The sequence below is a fragment of the Capricornis sumatraensis genome, chromosome 20 (genome assembly GCF_032405125.1).
Source record: "Capricornis sumatraensis isolate serow.1 chromosome 20, serow.2, whole genome shotgun sequence".
In the NCBI taxonomy this organism is placed as follows: Eukaryota; Metazoa; Chordata; class Mammalia; order Artiodactyla; family Bovidae; genus Capricornis; species Capricornis sumatraensis.
The window spans coordinates 28767808-28788340 of NC_091088.1; the positions used below are offsets into that span (position 1 = coordinate 28767808).

The 20533-nt window shown below is 44.5% G+C and overlaps 1 non-coding gene across 1 annotated transcript; it reads right to left on the reverse strand.

Moving 5' to 3' along the window:
- Window positions 1–19071: 19071 nt before the first annotated feature.
- Window positions 19072–19143, reverse strand: TRNAC-GCA (transfer RNA cysteine (anticodon GCA)). Its single transcript has one exon. It is a non-coding gene; the product is annotated as a tRNA-Cys (tRNA).
- Window positions 19144–20533: the final 1390 nt, after the last annotated feature.

Here is a 20533-nt window from a genome sequence, read left to right on the forward strand (position 1 = left end):
GGCAGCGGGGTGGCTGGGGCTCTCTTGAATATGTTTTAGAGTGTGGAAGAATGGAAAAACAAGACAGTGAGGGCCTGGGGCCAAAGAAAATGCTATATTTAGATGCGGAGGGCTTTGTTTGGCCCTGATACTGGTGTAGACACAGACAGTCAGGAACAAGGGGGCCATTCAACCCATCCACCTGACACCCGCTGTCGCAGGCCTGTGTGTTCCACAGGCACCAAGCTCCAAACCATCCCCAAAGAGGCTGTCGACAGAGAAGAGGTAACAGCTGCTCTGTGGCAATTAACCAGCAGTTTCTGTTGCTGAAGGAGATTATTTTGGATGGCGTAAAGAGAGTCAAATAAAAATGTCAACGTGCCCATTATGGATGAAAGTTTGGAAAACTTAAGTGGCCCTGAATTAATCACTGTTTGACAGGAAGGCGCGTAAAGGAGTACTCAAAATCGCCCACAAATCTATTTTCCTGGCTTCTTGGTAATTGTAAAGAAGCTCGTCGGGGGCTGCGGGGTGGGGAGGGCACTTCTTGGCCGCCACCTTAATTCATCTTGGAGTGAAAATTTAATGGCAAAGCTACAAGCCCTTAAAGTAGCATTTATTGAGGAGCTAATGAGAGAGTTCCTCAGAACTCTGAAGAAAAAAAAAAAATGCAGCCACCACACAAGAGGCCTTTGAAAATACCGAAGAGAGGAGAGTTCATTAGGCTGGGTTTTTTTTTCTTCCTCTTTCTCAACAATGAATATTTCTGCTGCCAAACCTTCAGGAATAAGGTTGGTTTCCTTTCAAGTAACTGATGCTGATTTTGCTTCTGCCTGAGTCCAGACAACCACTCCAAGAAGAAGCAGGAAGTCACACCGTCAGAGGAAAACTGCATTCCTTCCTTCCTGGCTGGATCGGCCCCTGACAAACCTTGGATTTATGTAGCCCTTGCCAAAACGCCTCTGATTTCCATGCCCTCCCATGGCTAAGATAACGAATGCGGCTTTCGACCTCTGAGAGCTGCAGTTAATTCAAACTCTGGCTCCACTAGCAAAAACGGCCGCTGTCACCCCAAACTGAGCAAATGAGCCCCTGTCCCACAGCATAAAGGGTAAGAGAGTTATTGAACATCCCCCGCAGCTATGGCCCCATTCACCCTTGCCCTCTCTTGGCATCTTCCCACCTCCCACCCTTCCAGAATCTTCTGGGCTCTTTTGCCTCCACTCCTCCATCTGTCTTGGGGAGCACAGGAAGGAATTGCTGGGGCCAATCTGTTCCACCTGCATCAGGTTTTCTCAAATCAAGTATTGCGTGCGTGTTTTTTTTTTTTTTTTAAGAAAAAAATAGAGGTGGAAAGGAATGCTGTGAAGAAAATGGAACCTGGCAAAGGGCTTTAACTTCAAAGTTGGTGTTCTCTCTCTCACACACACACATAAAGCTCTTTTATAAACGTAAATACAACTGCCCAGTTACAGAAAGTGGGGAAGGAAGGTGGGAAGCTGGAAACCTCCAAGTGTAAAATAGGTTTGGTGACTTCTGTAGGTCAAGATGGAGAAGCATTTCCGTGGAGCTCATATGCCCATGGAGTCTCAAAAGGTATCTACAACGTGCAATGAAACTAATGTGCAGAATACACGTGTATTCAGAAAATATTAAAAACCTGTACAAACATTTTTGGCCATCCCAATATTTTCTAAATATGTGTGTATTCTGTGTGTCAGATGAACTTTTTGGTCAACCAATATTTTCACCATGACTTCTGCTTAGCCAAACTTTCCATGTTTCTCAGGATAGAAAAGAGAGGCTTTGAAAGAAAAGTGCCTCCATTACGGAGAACACACTTATTAAAATGCTATTTTTCACAGCTGCATTAATCCGAGATCTGGGAAATGTTTCCTGGTTGTACAATCCCCCCCTGCTTGTGAAGGTTTATGCCCGTGGCACAATATCAGTGCTTTCATAGCCAGATTGCTAATTCTGAAAGAGGTGTCTGCTTGACATCACCTGGGGAGGACTCAGACTAATTTGCCCCTCATTGAGGCACATGCATATTTCTGAGAACATCTCTTTAAACACAGCCACATCCTGAAGGCTACACATCATACATTTTCCCTCCCAAGGTTGACAAAATTCAACTGGCATTGTTTAAATGGATTTTTTTTGCCGTATATGTAGTCTTCAACTCCAAGGGTACAGCTAGAAGGGGGCTTTTGGCTAATGTCACCGGGGAGAAAATAGACTTAGCTCTCTGTCTTCAGATGACTGTTGCTGGGACTGAAGAGCCTAAGGGTGATTAAGAATAATCAGAATATTAACAAAAATTATATATACATGTTATTATCATATCAGCTTTCACTTATGTACTAAATAATGGAATCACGCTTTGTATCCATCTTTTCAGTTAAATCAGGCAACATATTTTCAAGACAGGGATTAACATGTACCTTCATGGTACAGATGAGGATTCAAGAACTCAGAAAGGCTAATGAATATGCCAAGCCCACACAACTAGTATATGGAAGAGGCTGAATTCAAACCAGAGCTGGCCTGAATGCAAAGCTTAGTTCTTAATCATGATGCCAGTCTGCCTCTTATACTGTTACCTAGTCACACTAGCTGACTTTGTAGCCACCCTTTCTTCTTCTATTCACTCTGGCCTGCCCAACACAAAACCCTGTGCTCCACAAGGGAGGCAGTGTTTCCAAATGATTAAGGACACACAGGTTGGCGACAGATGGCCTGGGTCTGAAATTGGACTCTGTCAACTGAGTGACCCTGTGCAGATTTCTAGTCTGTCTTCCTCTATAGAGTGGGAATAGTAAACATTACTATCTAATATGGTTGTTGTAGAAACGGAATAATGTATTTAAATGTAGGATAGTTTCTGGTGTACAGTAATCAGTCAGTTAATGTAAGAAAAGGAAGGAAGGGGGAGAAAAAGAAAGGAAGAAAGAGGGAGGGAGGAAAGAAGAAAAGAAAGAAGAGTGGAAAGTAGGAAGCAAAGAGAAAGAGAGAAAAAGAGAAATGAAAGCAGGAAACCAAAGGGGTGTTCTACTGCAGAGAGGTGTTGTTCCTCACAGAGGATGCTGGAGTAGAAAGAAGAGCCCTTCAGGCCCTCAGCCAAGCCCAGTGGGCAGCCCCAGGGCCTCCTCGGGCTTTCTCCCTTCCCAGCCTCCAGGTCCTGCAGCGGTGGAGCCATCTTGTTCCAGCATTCTCAGTGCTGATCAGGTCACATGACTGCCCCTGAACCAATCACCAAGACCTGAGGATCGCAGGTGCTGATTGGCTTTCTTTGGTCAGGTGCTTTGCCCCAGGTCAGGAATATAGAGTCCCATAGACTGAAAGCAGAGGAAGGAGTGACTCCCTAGAGGAAAACGGTGCAACTGCCAGGGAGAGAATGAATGTCGGAGCAGCAGGCTGATGTCTGCCACGAGCAAAACCTGCCTGCTGAGTGCGCATCCTCTTCTTGGCATTGCTTATTTCATCTAGTTGATAGAGTTCTTAACGAGTGTTTTAGGACTGACTGCTTGGGTCTGAATCCTAGCTCCATTATCTACTAGCTGTGTGACCCTTGTAGGTTCATCTACCTCTCTCTGCTTCAGTCTCTTCACTTGTAAATGTGGTTAATAATATTACCTTTCCCTGGATTGTAAGTGGACATATAAAGTATTAGTGTTAGTCACTCAGTCATGTCCGACTCTGTGTGACTCCACGAACTGTACCCTGCTAGGCTCCTCAGCCCATGGAATTCTCTAAGCAAGAATACTGGATTGGGTAGCCATTCCCTTCTCCAGGGGATCTTCAAGTGTAATATAATAAGAGCACCCACTAAGCACCCATAAAATGTGAGCCAGTTAGCACTCAGCAGCAATTTACGGGGCTCCTTCGACAGGCTGGACTCTATTTGAAGTGCATGGGATACACTGGTGGACACAGTATAACAACAATAACAGAATCCGTGACCTGGTAGAGCCGACAGTCTAGCGTGGATAAAAGACAATAAACAATAAACAACAAGACAGTCCTGTGGAATTTAGGTGAAAGTAGTATGGAAAAAACAAAGGTCGTGATAAAAGAACAGCTGTAGGAGGACCCAGGATAGTCAGGGTCAGACACATTAAAGTGGTGACATGTAAGCCAAGACCTGGAGACACTGACTGAATTAGCCAAGAGGATATGGTGAATGGGGTTGCTCCAAGCATGGGGGCAGTGCAGAGCCCTAAGGTGACAGCACGCCTAGAGTTGCTGAGTAGCTGCAATGGGGCCACCATGGCTGGAGAAAACAAGGGAAGGAGATGACATCAGTGAGGCAACAGAGGACCAGATTTGCACAGGCAGGGGAGTCTCAGGAAGACTTTGGAAGTTCCTACAAAACGGGAGCCACTGGCAGGCTTTGAGAGTAGAGGAGACCTGCTGTGACTTCCTTAATGCCAGGATGGTTGAGGCTGCCATGTTGAAAGTAGAATGGCTCTTGCTGTGGTCATGATTATGTTTCAGTTCACCAGCTGAAGAAGCAACTACATTGTAGAGCTTACTGGGGAATATTCTCAGGGCAAACACACTGAGAGGGCTTCTCCTGCTCTCCCTTGAAGGATAAGATGTACCTCCAAGGCACTTTGGGTGCATTTTTGTCTTCTGGGACTTCCAAAGAAATGGGATCAAGAGATTTGCAGATTCTTGATGTTTTAGCCTTAGTGGAGATTGGTAAATTACTCCTCCGAAGAGACCTCCTCCATGCAAGTAAAACATCTGCTAGGAATACCACCACTGTCCGGGAAAGTATAGTCTCCTGAATCAACAGCCACAATGAGAGCTTGTTGAAGCCTTAAATGGCTTCTGATTTCAGCCTGTGATTATCAGGCTGAATTCCGTTTTAACATGGTGAGTTGGTGGTTCTGGCATTCAGCTTGCAGAGCCTAGCTTTTGACATTGGATCATAAAAACTAGCTGATGGAGCCAAAAAGATAAGTCCAGGGATGTAGATCAAGAGTGACTATGGTGATTTTCAGGAGTGAATGGACTGGCATGCCAGAGGGTGGGGCCTGATGGATGGTAGATCATAGGACAGGTTCTTTTAAGGGAACTGGATGCAGTCTCCTAGTAACTTCATTCTGTCCTTGGTGAGGTTTGGGCTGCCTTTGCAGAGATGAGAGGAGAATATGGTTTCTCTTGAACACCTAGTTAGAAGCGATGGGCAGAGAGACTATAACAATTAGACTTGAAGGTGGTTCAGTCCACTGAGTGTTTGAGATGGGCTGGTGCAAGTGGTAAAGAACCTGCCTGCAAATGCAGGAGATGAGTTCAACCCCTAGGTCAGGAAGATCCCCTGGAGAAGGGCATGGCAACCCACTCCAGTATTCTTGCCTGGAGAATCCCATGGACAGAAGAGCCTGGTGGGCTACAGTCCAAGGGGTCACAAAGAGCTGGACACAACTGAAGCAACTTAGCACACACGCACAGTCCACTGCGTGTCTGAGATGGGAGATCTGTGGGGACCAATCAGAGGAGAAAGACGAGAGACTCTCATGCAGTTTTCACTCATTCCTTAGAAGTGATCAATAAAGGTCCCCAGCTTTAGGGGGCTTAAATTTCTCAACACCACTGTCTGGGTATTAATAGAAGCCACGTCCTGGAAGAGCCGGGAGGGCCTTCCTCCTGTCTCCTCCACAGCCTCCCCCATCTCTTCTCCTCACAGGGGCCACGGCGACCTTTAAAAATGTAAATCAGATCATGTTTTCACTCAAATGGCCCCCATTTCATTAGGAATAAAATTATCACCAGGGCCAATGAGGCCCAATGAGACTCCAGTCCTGCCCAGAGGTCTCCAGTCCCATCGTGTGCCATGCCCCTTGTTCACTCCACTGCAGCCCTTCCAGCCCAGGCACACTCCTGCCTTAGGACTTCACACTGGCTGTTCCATCTTCCTGAGATGCTTTTCCTCCAGACACAGGAGAATTCACCCCTATCTTCATTCCAGCTTTGCTCGGAAGGCATCTCCCCACAGGACTCTGCCCTAACCACTCAGTCAAAAATAGAACCTCCACTTCTGCCACTCTCTAGTCCTTTGGTGTTCTTTTCTTTCCCCTTATTTCTAATATTATGTTATGTGCTTATTTATTTATTTGATTGCCATCTAGCTCACCTACTACTCCTTAAGACCAAGGACTTTGCCCCCCCCACCCCACCCCCCCCGATCCACAGGGTTCAACACAACATAGTAGATACTCAGTAGATATTTCTTGGATGGATGGATGGATGGATGAATGGATGAATGGGGGAATGGAAAGATGAGTGGATGTATGGGTGGATAGAAAGATGGGTGGATGGATGGGTGGAGGATGGATGGATGGGTGCACGAGTGAGTGGATGGATGAATGGAAGAATGATACTGTCCCTTCATAATGAAGATCTTGGTCATTGGTTCCTAACATCGGACTGTTTACAGACTGTCCTCATGATAGTCTTTTTGACAAATCTGTACACTTACCTTACTACAATGATTTAATGACTTTCTTTAAATAGGCACACTTTTATTTAACCACCACAACAAAAACTTCACCCAGTGCTATAAGTGGAAAAGAAAACAAATACGAAAAGTAAACAAAATGCAAGCAAAGCAATGTTATTAAATTCCAAAGAGATTGTATTGCCCTGTTAAGAGTTGAACCTTAGGCCACTGATCTCTGGGAAAGGGGCAGGTTAGCAAGTGTTGGCAAGATGTTAAAAGTCACACTCTTAGCATGCAGCTGAGACTTTCTTCCAGATGGAGATAAAGGGATTAAAGACTGGAAAAGGGAGTCTTTCTCACTATGTGAGTCTCTGTTATTTAATGTCACGCCTAAAATCTTTTCACCCACATTCAGCGACATGTGTCCTACACCTGGAAACACCAACAGAGGCAATGCTTACTGACACTGTATCATATCCTGTTTCTTTAACATCATTTTAACTAAAGGTTTCCGTTCATTTGCTTCATGTTGCTTTGTTTCTTTCTCCTAAAAAGTAGGAGGAGGGACTTCCCTGCCAGTCCAGTGATGAAGACTCTGAGGTCTCAATCAATGCAGGAGGCATGGGTGTGATCCTTGGTAACTGAACTAAAATCCTACATGCCACACAGCTCAGCCAAAAAAAAATATATATATTGTGTTGTGGGTGTGTGTGCATACTGGTATGTGTGTTTTGGGGTATGTGTTAGAGTCAGCTAGTAAGACAGCCATCTAAAAATTTTTATGGCACACAACATTGTAAAAAGACTTACCAATGCTAAGAAAGATATTCATGGACGCATCTTCTGGGCTCTGGTGGGAGACCTTAGAGTCAGGCATTACAATAATTTACTATTTGTCAACACTGGCTGAGTATGTACTATGAACCACCATAATCCAAGGCCTTTATATATATTACATATGCTAATTAAATATGTTATACATATGAGCATATTTCCAATGCCCAATGATAAATGGGGTATTATTGACATTTTACAGGTACAAAACTGAGTCGCACAGCTGATAAGTGGTAGAACTAGAATTTAAATCCAGGTTGTCAGGTACCCTAGCCCCTGACTTTCCCAGTTTTAACCCTGCACTTCCAGTGTCCTGGGCACCCTCCCCATCCCAGGCAGACTGGGACAGCTGGTCACCCTGTAACACTAGCCACTGCACTTGATCTCCTCCCGTATACAGCTTCTGAGACTTAGAACATAGTCTTATTCTCGCAATTCCCAAGACTGCTGTCCAACTCAATAAACATTTTCAACCATCAACTGTGATCAAAGCTTTTTGCCAAGTGCAACAGGGATCAGGAAATGAATAAAAATGTAAAACCCTACTTTTTTAGGCCAGTCATAAGTAACCTAAAGGGAAGGATCCATGTTATTTCATCAACAAATCATGCGGTATCTTCTGGCATCGTACCTGTATGAATGTGAGGTTTCTGTGTTAATGTGTGTATAACACAGATACTGGTTTTCAGCTGGTGGCACAATTATTTACTATGACAGGACAACATCTTTGTGAGAACAGTGTGGGGCCGGGGTGGCTGGAGCTGCTCATCCATGCAAAGAATTCTTGTCAAATATTTTAATGAGAAGAAAACATGGCAGTCAGAATGAAAATTCAAGGTGACCTTGAGCTTGGCAACACACTGCCGATCACCTTGCAGTTGTTTTAAGGGTTTTTTTTGTGTGTGTGACGACGAAGATGATTTGTTTACAAAATTTGTTTACAAAATTCCTCTTTGGATGAGGGAAAGTAAGAGAAACAGGTTTGGAGCAGACCATCTTATAGGAAGCATCTTTGTCCCAACAGTAAACCTTCATCCTAGTGGGGTGGATGCTGGGCTATGCTTAGTCGCTAAGTCGTATCCAACTCTTTGCCACCCCATGGACTGTAGGCCACCAGGCCCCTCTGTCCATGGGATTCTCCAGGCAAGAATACTGGAGTGGGTTGCCATGCCCTCCTCCAGGGATCTTCCTAACCCAGGGATTGAACCCAGGTCTCCTGCATTGCAGGTGGATTCTTCACCATCTGAGCCACCAGGGAAGCCTAGTAGGATGGATACACAGCATCAAAAGCCCTTTTCTCCTTGGAAGAAATCCCACTGGCTGTGTAGTGGGAAGCGGCACTGCCCTCCTCACTCCCTGGCAGTCAGGGGTCAAGCCTACCGTTGGCCAGCCTGGACTTTCCCCTGCAGGACTTTGCCTCCTGCATGAATGCCACAGAGATGAAGGCACAGTGAGGAATTCCCTCACAGCAGTGATGCTCAGAATCAGCAACTGGAACCCCCCCAGTGGGTCTTGTAAAGGATACGGAGCATGCATGCGTGCATGCTAAGTGTACACTTAGTGCATGCTAAGCCACTTCGGTCATGTCCGACTCTTTGTGACCCTGTAGACCATAGCCTGCCAGGCTCCTCTGTTCATGGGATTCTCCAGGCAAGAATGCTGGAGTGGTTGCTGTTTCCTCCTCCAGGGGATCTCCCCAATCCAGGGATCAAACTCGTGTCTCTTACCCCTCCTGCACTGGCAGACGGGTTCTTTACCACCTGGGAAGCCCCAAAGGATACGCAGGCACCATTCCTACTATCTGGGTTTCTGAATTCTTCTCCAACCTGCTTCTCTTCGTGTCTTTCGCGGCCAGCAGTGATGATCAGCAGGTCTGCCTTACTGAGCCTGTGCCAGTGGTGAAATGTCGAGGTACTCCTGCTCCCATCAGTACACAGCTGTGGCTCCAAGCTCCTTGACTGCATCTTCCTCCTGCTCTAGCTGAAAAGCTCCCTGCCCTTCGCACCGCTCCCCCCTGCCCCCGCCATTCTGTCTAGCTTTCCCCATCAAGGGAAAGCTAAGGGTTAACTCCTGGAACAGCAGGAGGCCACCAGGAACCTGTTCCAGTCCCCTTCTGATTGGCCAGTGCCAGACCCTATCGGTTACTATTTTGAATATCAATTCTACACTGTGTGATAAACTTTGACTAAATTCCCCTTTCTACTTAAGATAATAGAATCCACCTCTCCAACTGCAACCCTAAGCCCTCACTGATACACACACTTACACACATTTAATTTTATGCAGACTGTGCCTGAGGAAAAGAAAATCTGGTTTGGGGCAGGTATGGAATAATGAGGTACAGGAGTCTACCTTCTGTGAGGGAGTTATGGGGGCTTCCCATGGCTCAGTGGTAAAGAGTCCACCCGCTAAAGTAAAAGATGGAGGTCTGATCCCTGGGTCGAGAAGATCCGCTGGAAAAGGAAATGGCAACCGACTCCAGTGTTCTTGCCTGGGAAATCCCATGGACAGAGGAGTCTGGCAGGTCACAGTCCATGGGGTCAAAAAGGGTTGAACTGAACATGCACGCACAAGGGAGTTATGTGAGAGTGCTATATGTTGGCAGGGAAATGTTAAGAAATGAAATTGGCTTGGTAAAAACTAACACGCTTATGGGGAGTCAAGGTCTCTCAGATACTGTATTTCATTACCAAGCACTTTGCTATCCCGTCTGTGTTTGTAATACAGGTTAGGGCATGCATGTTTTATATTATCTCAATTTACAGTAAGGAGTGATCTCAAATACTTCCTTGTTTTGTCTGTACCTCATTGGTTCTCCAGGTGGGCTGTTCTCCGTGGCTGAAAAATAGAGAAGTCCCCTGCCTGCCAAGATCAGAAATTCCACTACTTCTCTTCCCTCTTTGGATTAAGGAATAGTCTCTAGAACATGTTTTTTTCAAACTGATTAAACCACATTCATCCAGAATATTTCATCAGGAATTATTTTAAAAATTGCTTTAAAAAATACTTTCCAAACAGTACTTCCCTGGCAGTCAGTGGTTAAGATTCTGCACTTTAACTGCAGGGAGCACTGGTTTAATCCCTGGTCGGGAACTAAGATCCCCCCTGCTGTGTGGTACAGCCAAAAAAAAAAAAAAAAAAAAAGTACTTTAAAAATTAGCTAGCTGTTACCTGAGAAAGCAGAGCGCTGGGGAATGGGGAGACTTAAAAGGGCCACAGGGCCTTTGCATGTGCTAACCAAAAATGGTCCATAAACTCTGATAAGAGTCAGTGGGATTCTTTTGTTTAGATTTTTCTTTTCCCACCTACCGTGATCAGTAACACTGTATTCCCAGCATGGTGGGAGGAAGTAGCGTAGGGTCAAGGGAAAATATTAGGGAAAGAGAGAGAGCATAGGCTGAAAATTTTCTCCTGCTAATCTGGATATAAAATTCTTTCTTTCTTTTTCAACTGCAAAGCTGTTTAGTCAAGAGAACATTCTTACAGGAATTTTTGGTCAATGCCTAAAGGTTAGTTTCCTAGGATAAACCTAACTTAGGAATCATTATAGAAATTAACTTCATCAAAGTAGAGTAAGTGGGTGGGAAAGTTGTGGGGGAGCCAATCATCTAAACAAACCTATTAAGACCTTTAGAAGCGCTAAACCCTGAAAATATTATGGGGCTCCCTTGACCTACCGTATGGGCTTCCCAGAAGGTTCAGTGAGTAAAGAACCCACTGAAAGCAAAGCAGGAGATGCGGGAGACAAGGTTTCAATCCCTGGGTTGGGAAGATCCCCTGGAGAAGGAAATGGCAATCCACTCCAGGATTTTTGCCAGGAAAATCCCATGGACAGAGAAGCCTGGCAGGCTCCAGTCCAGAGAGTGGCAAAGAGTTGGACCATATCGACTGCAAAAACTTGTAAAACCAGGGGCTTCACTAGTGGCTCAATACAGGAGACGTGGGTTCAATCCCTGGTCCAGGAAGATCCCAAATGCCAAGGAGCAACTAAGCCTGTAAGCCACAGCTACTGAGCCTGTGCTCTGGATCCCAGGAGCTGCAACTACGGTGCTCTCACTCCATGACTACTGAAGCCTGCACACCCTACAGCCAGTGCTCCGCAACGAGAGAAGCGACCATCATGAAAAGCCCATGCATCACAACTAGAGAGCAGGGCCCACTTGGCACGGCTTGAGAAAAGCCCCCGCAGCAATGAAGACCCACCAACAGGCAAAAATAAGTAAATAAAACTATAAAAAACCTTATAAAACCGTAACATACTAAACTTTTCCAAAACACTTCGGCCGATACGAAAAAAAATTAGCTCATTGGAAGAATTTCTTAATGCAAACTTCTGGCTAAGTTCATCAAAGCAAAATTTTCTGATTCTGCCTCTGATTCTCTGGTGCTACCTGCACGTGGTACTGGAGTGGGGAGCCTTTCCCTCCTCCAAGGGATCTTCCCAACCCAAGGATTGAACCCAGGTCTCCCGCTTGGCAGGTGGGTTCTTTACCAGCTGAGCCACAGGGAAGCCCAAGAATATTGGAGTGGGTAGCCTATCCCTTCTCCAGGGGATCTTCCCAACCCAGGAGTAGAACTGGGGTCTCCTGCATCGCAGGCAGATTCTTTATCAACTGAGCTATCAGGGAAGCCCTTATTAAACCATAACATACTAAACTTATCCAAAACAAATTGGCTGATACAAAAAAGAGTTCGTTGGAAGACTTTCTTAATGCAAACTTCTGGCTAAGCTCATCAAAGGAAAAATTTCTATGGTGCCTTGATTCTCTGGTATTACCTGCACATGCGCTGTTGGTCTTTCAAGCACTCGCCTAGAGCCTGAAGCCTGTGTCCCAGACCCCAGTTATGTGCAGTGTGGTCCCGAGTCAGGCTCAGCCTTGTCAGACGCAACATTCCTAATGTTTACCTGGCTTCTGCAGTGGGGGATGTCTATGGCAGTGCTTGCTACACCGTAAAAGGCTACACAATGCAGGCTATTATTAATCTTGAGACGTCAGTGGGAAATAGATTACAGGGATATACTCAATGCTCCTGAGAGCTAGAAAAAAAAGTCTATGACTCCAAAAAACATGCTGCTGCCTTGGGAGCAATAAGGTAGGGGAAACTGTAAGAGGTTTTTATGATGTTTTGAAATGGGGTCACTTGCAGTCTTGACATGTGATGGGAAGTCTTGACACATTAGGGAAAAGACAGTTTCAGTTTCAGTGTCAGAGAAGACATGAACCTACGGTCAGAAGTCTCTAGATGATGCCCACTGAAAGACAGCGACAGGAAGCAAAGATTTAACTTAATAAAGAGACGAAAGGGATGATGGTGAAGTAAGATGAGGGAGGCTGTCAGCAGGAGAATGGGCTAGTGTTGGGGGCCACAGGGATGTCAGCTATAAGAACCCCAAACTGGTCAGATGGCAGATGTGTTTACGAATGTTGGGAAGACAGTCACAGTTTTGATAGACTGCACGTGAATGACTGAGAGGTCCATAGATATTGGCAACTCCAGGGAAAACAAAAAGTTACACAAGAAGGAAACGTAATCATAATACAATCAAATGGCTCAGTCATGGGTTATACTGACTTGATCAAAACAAGGTATATGTCGAATGTTGAGTTAAACGCAAATTGTGATGTAACTCTATTATGAGGAAGGTGGTTGGAAGGGGGGCTTGTGTTGCCAGCCAGGTGTGTCCTGGGGGCAGTGGTAGGGAAATACATGAAGAACTGGAAGCTCATATTCTACAGTGGGGAGTTAACAGGCAGTACCTAGACTTAAATATGAAGAAAAAGGTATACAAACGTGATTTAGAAACAAGGGATATGTGCACAGAGATACATCAGAAAGGAACGAGCCACTTGTAGACAATGGCCCTGGGGTGGGCGAATAGGGAACTTGAGGCCAAGAGGAGCTTTGTGGAATTTTTTTAGAACTAGGAAGGTATGTAACTTTGGGGGAATGTTTTTAATTCAAAAAGAAAAGAAAGGAATCTGGGCCAAGCTGACAACACACAGGATCAAGAGCTGCCAGCCCTCTATCGCGACTCGGTCTTCGCCTGGGAATTAATAGGTGACAATGAACATCTCTACCTGGGAAAGGCCTGGCTGGCGCCTGGGTCAGCATTCCACAAACACTGACAACAGCAATAATGGAGCTGCCAATCCCGGGGGCAGGCGGCGGGCGCATCTGCCACAGCTGGCCCTGCGAACTGTCAGCTCTCTGAAATGCACATTGCCAGGCCCGGGGAGGCTGTCACCTGTCTGCCTAGCACACACTGGCTGATTACTGTAACTGCTCATTTCCACAAATTAGATCCCAGTATGTCCAAAACAGATTTTTTTTTTTATGAAGGTGTTACTCTGAGTTATGATAAAATTCTTGGAGAGCCCACATACTCATCAGGAAATGACTCCAGAATCTGACTCTAGGGAAAAAAAGGCTTGGCGGCTTCTATGACCTCCCCAAAAAACCTATGTCAATTTGCATATTTCCCCAAAGGTGCGTTTATTTTTGTACAGACTCCATACTTAGCTGTGCCAACTAGACTGAAACTACTAGATACCAGGCCAGGATCAAATGTCACCATTTTCGGGCATCTCACAGAGTCTGTGGGGAGAGAGGAAGCACTGCACAGGTCCTCAGGCTTCTATATCATTCCAAGAGCTGTTAGTTCAGGTTTCTGCATCTTGCAGGTGTGAACATGTGCAGCAAAGATGTCAGCTTAATGCAGCAGGAATGGTGCAAAGCATCATGGAGAGCTGAACAATGCCTCCCTCTCCAGCAGGACCCTGGGGTTGACAACATGCTCACCCCACCCCCTTCCCCACTGCCAGGTTGCCTGGTGACCCTTCAGCAGCCTAGGATGGAGGCAACCTCCATTTAGAGGGTAGAGGTGGAGACTGAGATTCATCCAGCACAGGAGACTGTAGGGGCACCTTGCAGCTATTTGTAGCGAGGACCTCACCTCCAGGAATGCTTGGAAGCCATGAACAGGCACTGCTGCCAGGGTGATTCAGAGTTGGCCATCATTTATGCTATCTTAGCAAACTGACTTCCAGGTGGCTCACTGGTAAAGAATCCAGTTGCCAATGCAGGAGACTCCAGAGACTTGGGTTCGATCCCTGGGTCAGGAAGATACCTTGGAGGAGGAAATAGCAACCCACTCCAGTATTCTTGCCTGGAAAATTCTATGGACAAAGGAGCCTGGGGCTGCAAAGAGTCAGACATGACTGAGCACATACGCACAGCAAATTGATGCAGGGCTAGTGGTTTAATGACTAAGCCTCAGTTTCTGTTAAAGGGGAATCATTTGACCCAGTTCATCAGATTATTCCAAAGACCATATAGTGATGTCAAAATGTCTAATGCCCAGTAAATCACTAGCATTCAATAGATAGTTGCTAGTATCATTGTTTTTAAAATGCTTAAATAAACATCCTGGAATCTTACCTTTTATTTTAAGAAGAAAATTTTACATTATATAAGTTTTTCATCCCAATAATAATATTCCTACATAACTCAATTACTTTTCTTTTCTTTAGCTCAGTATTTCTCAACTGTTGGGGGTTAGAATGTCCTACAGGGGACATTTGGCAGTGTCTGAGATATTTCTGGCCATCGCAACTGGGGGAGAACCTACTGGCATCTACTGGGTTGAGGCCAGAGATGCTTCTAAACATCTACAATGCACAGGACAGCCCCACAACAAAGAATTATTCCGTCCCAAAGGTCTGTAGTGCTGAGGTTGAAAAGGCCTGCTCTAGCATTAAATATGAAACTTAAACAGGAAAAATTTATTCCAAGGATGCTGTTGAGCATTCCGTTCTTGGAAGAGACAGTGCCTTGATTTTTAGAGGAGTGTCTCCCGCTGCCCAGCCTGTCATTTCTATTCTGATGTCAGTGAGAGTGAATGACAGCATTACCGCACGACTGCAGGAAGAGGCTGCCCTCATACGCTGGTGGGTACCCCATCAGTCGGGCAAAAAGGGCTGGCTATTGTTTCAGATTTTTGTAGAGGCAACAAAGCTTTATTAGTTTCCCTTTTGTCCCAAATTTGAACTTTCAGTCCAAAATCTATTTTCAAAGGTAAATGAACACCTAAGATACTTGAAAACACCAGAGTGCAATTTTGCAGATAAGACTTTTTAATACCCACCTCCCAAACCTCATAGACATCATTCGAAAATTAGGCTGGTGCTGACTGAGTTGGTTGACGCTCATATTAAACAGTCATTTCCATATCATGGTTTCAGAACTGTCGACCATCCTTGCAAATTACCATCTGGGAAACCATTGTACTCAGGCCAAAATTTTAGCTATGCGAGAATGACCTGCTTGTTTCTGATTGGGTTTCCAAAGATGGAAAGGCTAAACTATGGACATAACAATTTTGCCCACACTTTCCTTTCTCTTTTAGTATAAATGCATATTCAGATATGTTAATATAAAGATGTACAATAATACAGAAAGGGCACCCAAAGTGACAGGAGGACTTCACTGGTTGAATGGTGGGTTTTTGTCCCAGTTCCTAGAGCCAGCCATCTTCCACACCCCTCATCAGTCTTTTGTATGAAAGTCTTTGCTAAGAGTCAAGTCTCAACTGATAAGGCCTTGGAGACATAATCATCTTCCATTGACAGCACCTTGCAACCAATTCACAAACATTTTCATATTAATATTGAGCAATTTCCCTACATTCTAATCCATCAAAGTAGGCTATTAATCCTTCCTGTACCATTCTCTATTCAAATGCTAACAATTTTCTTCTCACAAGCTAAAACATTTGTCCGACAGCCCCTCACACAAAGACCTGCATTGTTAGCGATGATGGATCAGAGTGTTAATATGAAGGATGCAATGTAAATTATATCATTGATACTGTACATACGTAGAGGAAGAAAATCTTTTTAAAAGATCATTTGTATGCTAAAGATAATGAAAGTGATCCCCTGGAACAGCAACCTTAATTTTCCTTTCTAAGAGAAAAAATGTTCTTTATGGCAGAGAATATGGAAATCCATCATGATTTATAATGGTACAAATGCCCTCGTTTACTTCCTGAAAAAAAAAATACACTGTTTCTTTTAAAGAACTTATTGAAATGACTCAAGAAACCTTGTTAAAATATCTCTTAAGAATTGTACCCTCTGTCGTTACCAGGAGAAGATTGTGGATAGCAGGGCTCAACTTGGGATGGAAAAAGAGATCAATCCCTCCATTTTTTGGGGGGGGAGGGTGAGTGGATGGATGATTTATATTCATCATCAAAAGCCATTGCATAGTATAGAAATTTGGGAGTGAATACACTTAGGCTGCCATCAGGAGAGATATGAAGAAGTCGAGCACATGTTAAGAAATGGGATATAGGTGTGGATGCTGTAAAAACACCTCCACGCCCTTGTAAACTACCAAGGACAGGAACGGATCATCTACATGGGCCCTGTCTTTATGTAATTTATCTGTTTATGACTGTGCCAGGTCTCCACTGCTTTGTGTGGACTTTTCTCTAGTTGCGGCAAGCGGGGGCTTCTCTTAAGTTGTGGTGTGCGGGCTTCTCATTGGGGGCTTCTCTTGCTGTGGAGCATGGACCCTGTGGTATGTGGGCTCGGTAGTCGTGGTTCCCGGGCTCTAGAGCGCAGGCTCCATTGTTGCGGCACACAGCCTTAGTTGCTCCGGGGCATGTGGGATCTTCCCCGACCAGGGATTGAACCCATGGCTCTTGCACGGGCAGGCGGATTCTTTACCACTGAACCACCAGGGAGGCCCAGGGTCCTGCGTTCTACTCTCAGGATAGTCAGTGAGTCAGTCTTCAGTTCAGTTCCATTCAGTCGCTCAGTGGTGTCCGACTCTTTGTGACTCCATGGACTGCAGCATGCCAGGCTTCCCTGTCCATCACCAACCCCTGGAGCTTGCTCAAACTCATCTCCATCAAGCTGATGAGGCCATCAAACCATCTCATCCTCTGTCAGAGTCTTAAATAGGCAGTAAAGAAATCATTATGATGCTTCATTCATTCATATTTATCTTCCACCTCCAAGTTTGCTTGCCTTCAGGGTTTTTCTTCTATGTAAATGGCCACTTGAAGGCAGATATCCAGAATTCATCCTTGATATCATCGTCTCCGTCACCAGCCCCCACCTCCATTCAGTCTTACCAAGGTTTGCCAGTCCCTCCTGCAAAAATAGTCCCTTCCTGATCTATCTCTCCAGTAGCTGTCTCCAGCACCTTCATCTGAGACCACTATCTTTCATCTGGACTCAGTCTCAGTTGGCCTCCTTACATCTTTCACTTCCTCTTACAGTATATCCCAAAGGATCTTAAAATGCAAACTTGATTGTGTAACTTTACTGCTTTAATAGCTGTAAATAGGGACTTCCCTAGTGGATCAGTGGCTAAGACTTCACATTCCTGATGCAGGTGGTTCGAATCCCAGTCAGGAAACTAGATCCCACATGCCGTAACTAAGAATTTACATGTCACAATGAAGACCAAGCACAGCCAATTAAATAGGTAAATATTTTTAAATGTTTAATTAAAAAATCAATAATTTTTTTAACATAAAAAGTAAGTAAAAGCGGTAAATGTAACACACACTCTCACACACATCAGTGCTTTCCCTCTGACTTCGGGATAATGTTCCAGTGCCTTGCTATAGCCCGGCAAACTTCGCTAATCTTGCTCCTGTCTGTCTCGCTGACCCCATGTCCTGCTGCTTAAGATGGAGAATTCCTTCAGTTGACCAATGTCTTCTCTTCCAAGAGTCCTCGCTGCTGCTGCTGCTGCTGCTAAGTCACTTTAGTCGTGCCCCCGAGTCTGTGCGACCCCATAGACGGCAGCCCAACAGGCTCCCCCGTCCCTGGGATTCTCCAGGCAAGAACACTGGAGTGGGTTGCCATTTCCTTCTCCAATGCATGAAAGTGAAAAGTGAAAATGAAGTCGCTCAGTCGTGTCCGACTCCCAGTGACCCCATGGACTACAGCCCACCAGGCTCCTCCATCCATGGGATTTGCCAGGCAAGAGTACTGGAGTGGGGTGCCATTGCCTTCTCTGAGAGTCCTCGCATATGTTATCGATTGCTGGAGAACCTTTGCTCGTTGCCTGGTTAAGTTCTATATGTATCCTTCAGGTGTCAGCTGGAATACCATCTCTTAAGGAGATGACCAGTCCTCTCTGACCAGCCCTCATTGTGCCACCCTATCCCACCTCAAACCTAAATGAAATCTCCAGGAACATCTTCGCTTTCCCTTCTTAGCTCTTACCAAGAGTTAGAGTAACATGTGTGTCTGTGTGATTGCGTTCATCTAACGTGTGCCTTCCATGAGACTGCACACTCCAAAAGAGGAGGCATACTGTTGATTGTGTTCAGTCTTGTAGCCCCATCAGCCAGCACAGTGCCTGGCACATAAGCGACTCAATACATTGCTGAGAATCTACACAGAGCATTTTACTAGGAGCTTAAAGAATAAATACAAGATACAGTATGAAGAAATTACCATGTGGAATTTGAGCATCATTTAAAAAAAAAAAACAACACATGGACAATCTAAATTCCTGTGCTTGAATTTATTTAGAAAAATTTCTCCCCCAACTCTTTGTATGCCTTTAGTTTCTTTTGTAATTTAGATAGTTTTGAATATGAAAAGATAATGAATGAGGGTGGATCTCCTCTTTGTTGAACTCCATCAGTGAGTGAGTGAAGTCACTTAGTCATGTCCGACTCTTTGCAACCCTGTGGACTGTACCCCTCCAGGCTCCTCTGTCCATGGGATTCTCCAGGCAAGAATACTGGAGTGGGTTGCCATTTCCTTCTCCAGGGGATCTTCCCCGCCCGGGGATCGAACCCAGGTCTCCTGCATTGCAGGCAGACGCTTAAACCTCTGAGCCACCAGGGAAGACCGTTGAACTCCATTAAGGCCCATTATTAGTTTTTAAGGACTAAGGCTTGCCCGTGAAGGTTTTATGCTAAGTGAGGCATTATTTTTAAAAATGTCATTGGAGTACAGTTAATTTACAATGTTGTGTTAATTTCAAATATACAGCAAAGTGACTCAGTTGTACATACACATATATTATAATAATTTTTTTTCATATTCTCGACCCCTATAGGTTATTATAGAATATTGAGTAGAGTTCCCTGTACTATACAGTAGGTCCGTATTGGTTATCTATTTTATATATAGTAGTGTGTATATGTTAATCCCAAGCTTTTAATGTAGCCCTCTCCCCCAACCATGTTTCTCCTTATAAGTTTGTTTTTGAAGTCTATGAGTCTGTTTCTGTTTTGCAAAAAAGTTCACTTGTCTATTTTTAAAAATAGGACTTCACATATGAGTGATATCATATGATATATGTCTTTCCCTGTCTGACCTATTTCCCTTAGTATGATAATCTCTGGGTCAATCCGTATTGCTGCAAATGGCATTACTTTGTTCTTTTCATGGCTGAGTAATACTCCATTGTATATGGAATGTCCATCAACAGACATTGTTCCTTATCTCTTCATCTGTTGATAAACATTTAGGTTGCTTTCATGTCTTGACTATTATAAAGAGTCCTGCAATGAACTTTGGGGTGCATGCATCTTTTCAAATTATGGTTTTCTCTGGATATATGCCCAGCAGTAGGATTATTGAATCATATGGTGGTTCCATTTTTAGTATTTGAAGGAACCTCCACACTGTTCTCCACATCATCTGTACCAATTTGCATTCCGACCAGCATTGTAGGAGGGGTCCCTTTTCTCCACACCTACTCCAGCATAGACTACTTGCAGTCTTTTTAAAAAAGTTTCACTTGATATTGGAGTATAGTTGACTAACAATGTTCTGAAAGTTACTTATGCACAGCAAAGTGATTCAGTTATACATATACATGAATCTATTCTTTTTCAAATTCTTTTCCCGTTTATGCTATTACAGAATATTGAGCAGTATTCCCTATGCTGTACAGGAGGTCCTTGTTGGTTATCTATTTTGAAACAGCAGTGTGTACACTGATGATGGCCATTCTGACCAGTATGAAGTGATATGTCATTATAGTTTTGATTTGCATTTCTCTTTCTTTAGGACAAGAAAATTGGTTTCCAGAAGATATTATGTATTGACCTAGGTAATAAAAGATTTAATATCAACCCCAAGCTTAGTTTCCTTCCTGCTCACCCCATCTCACTGAAGATACATGCACCGAAAGACAGGATTTCCAATCATTCTCTCCCTTCTCCAAAATAGGTCAAAGAGCCATCCTGAAAAAACCAGCTTTTCTCGAGGTGGCCACAGTGACTCT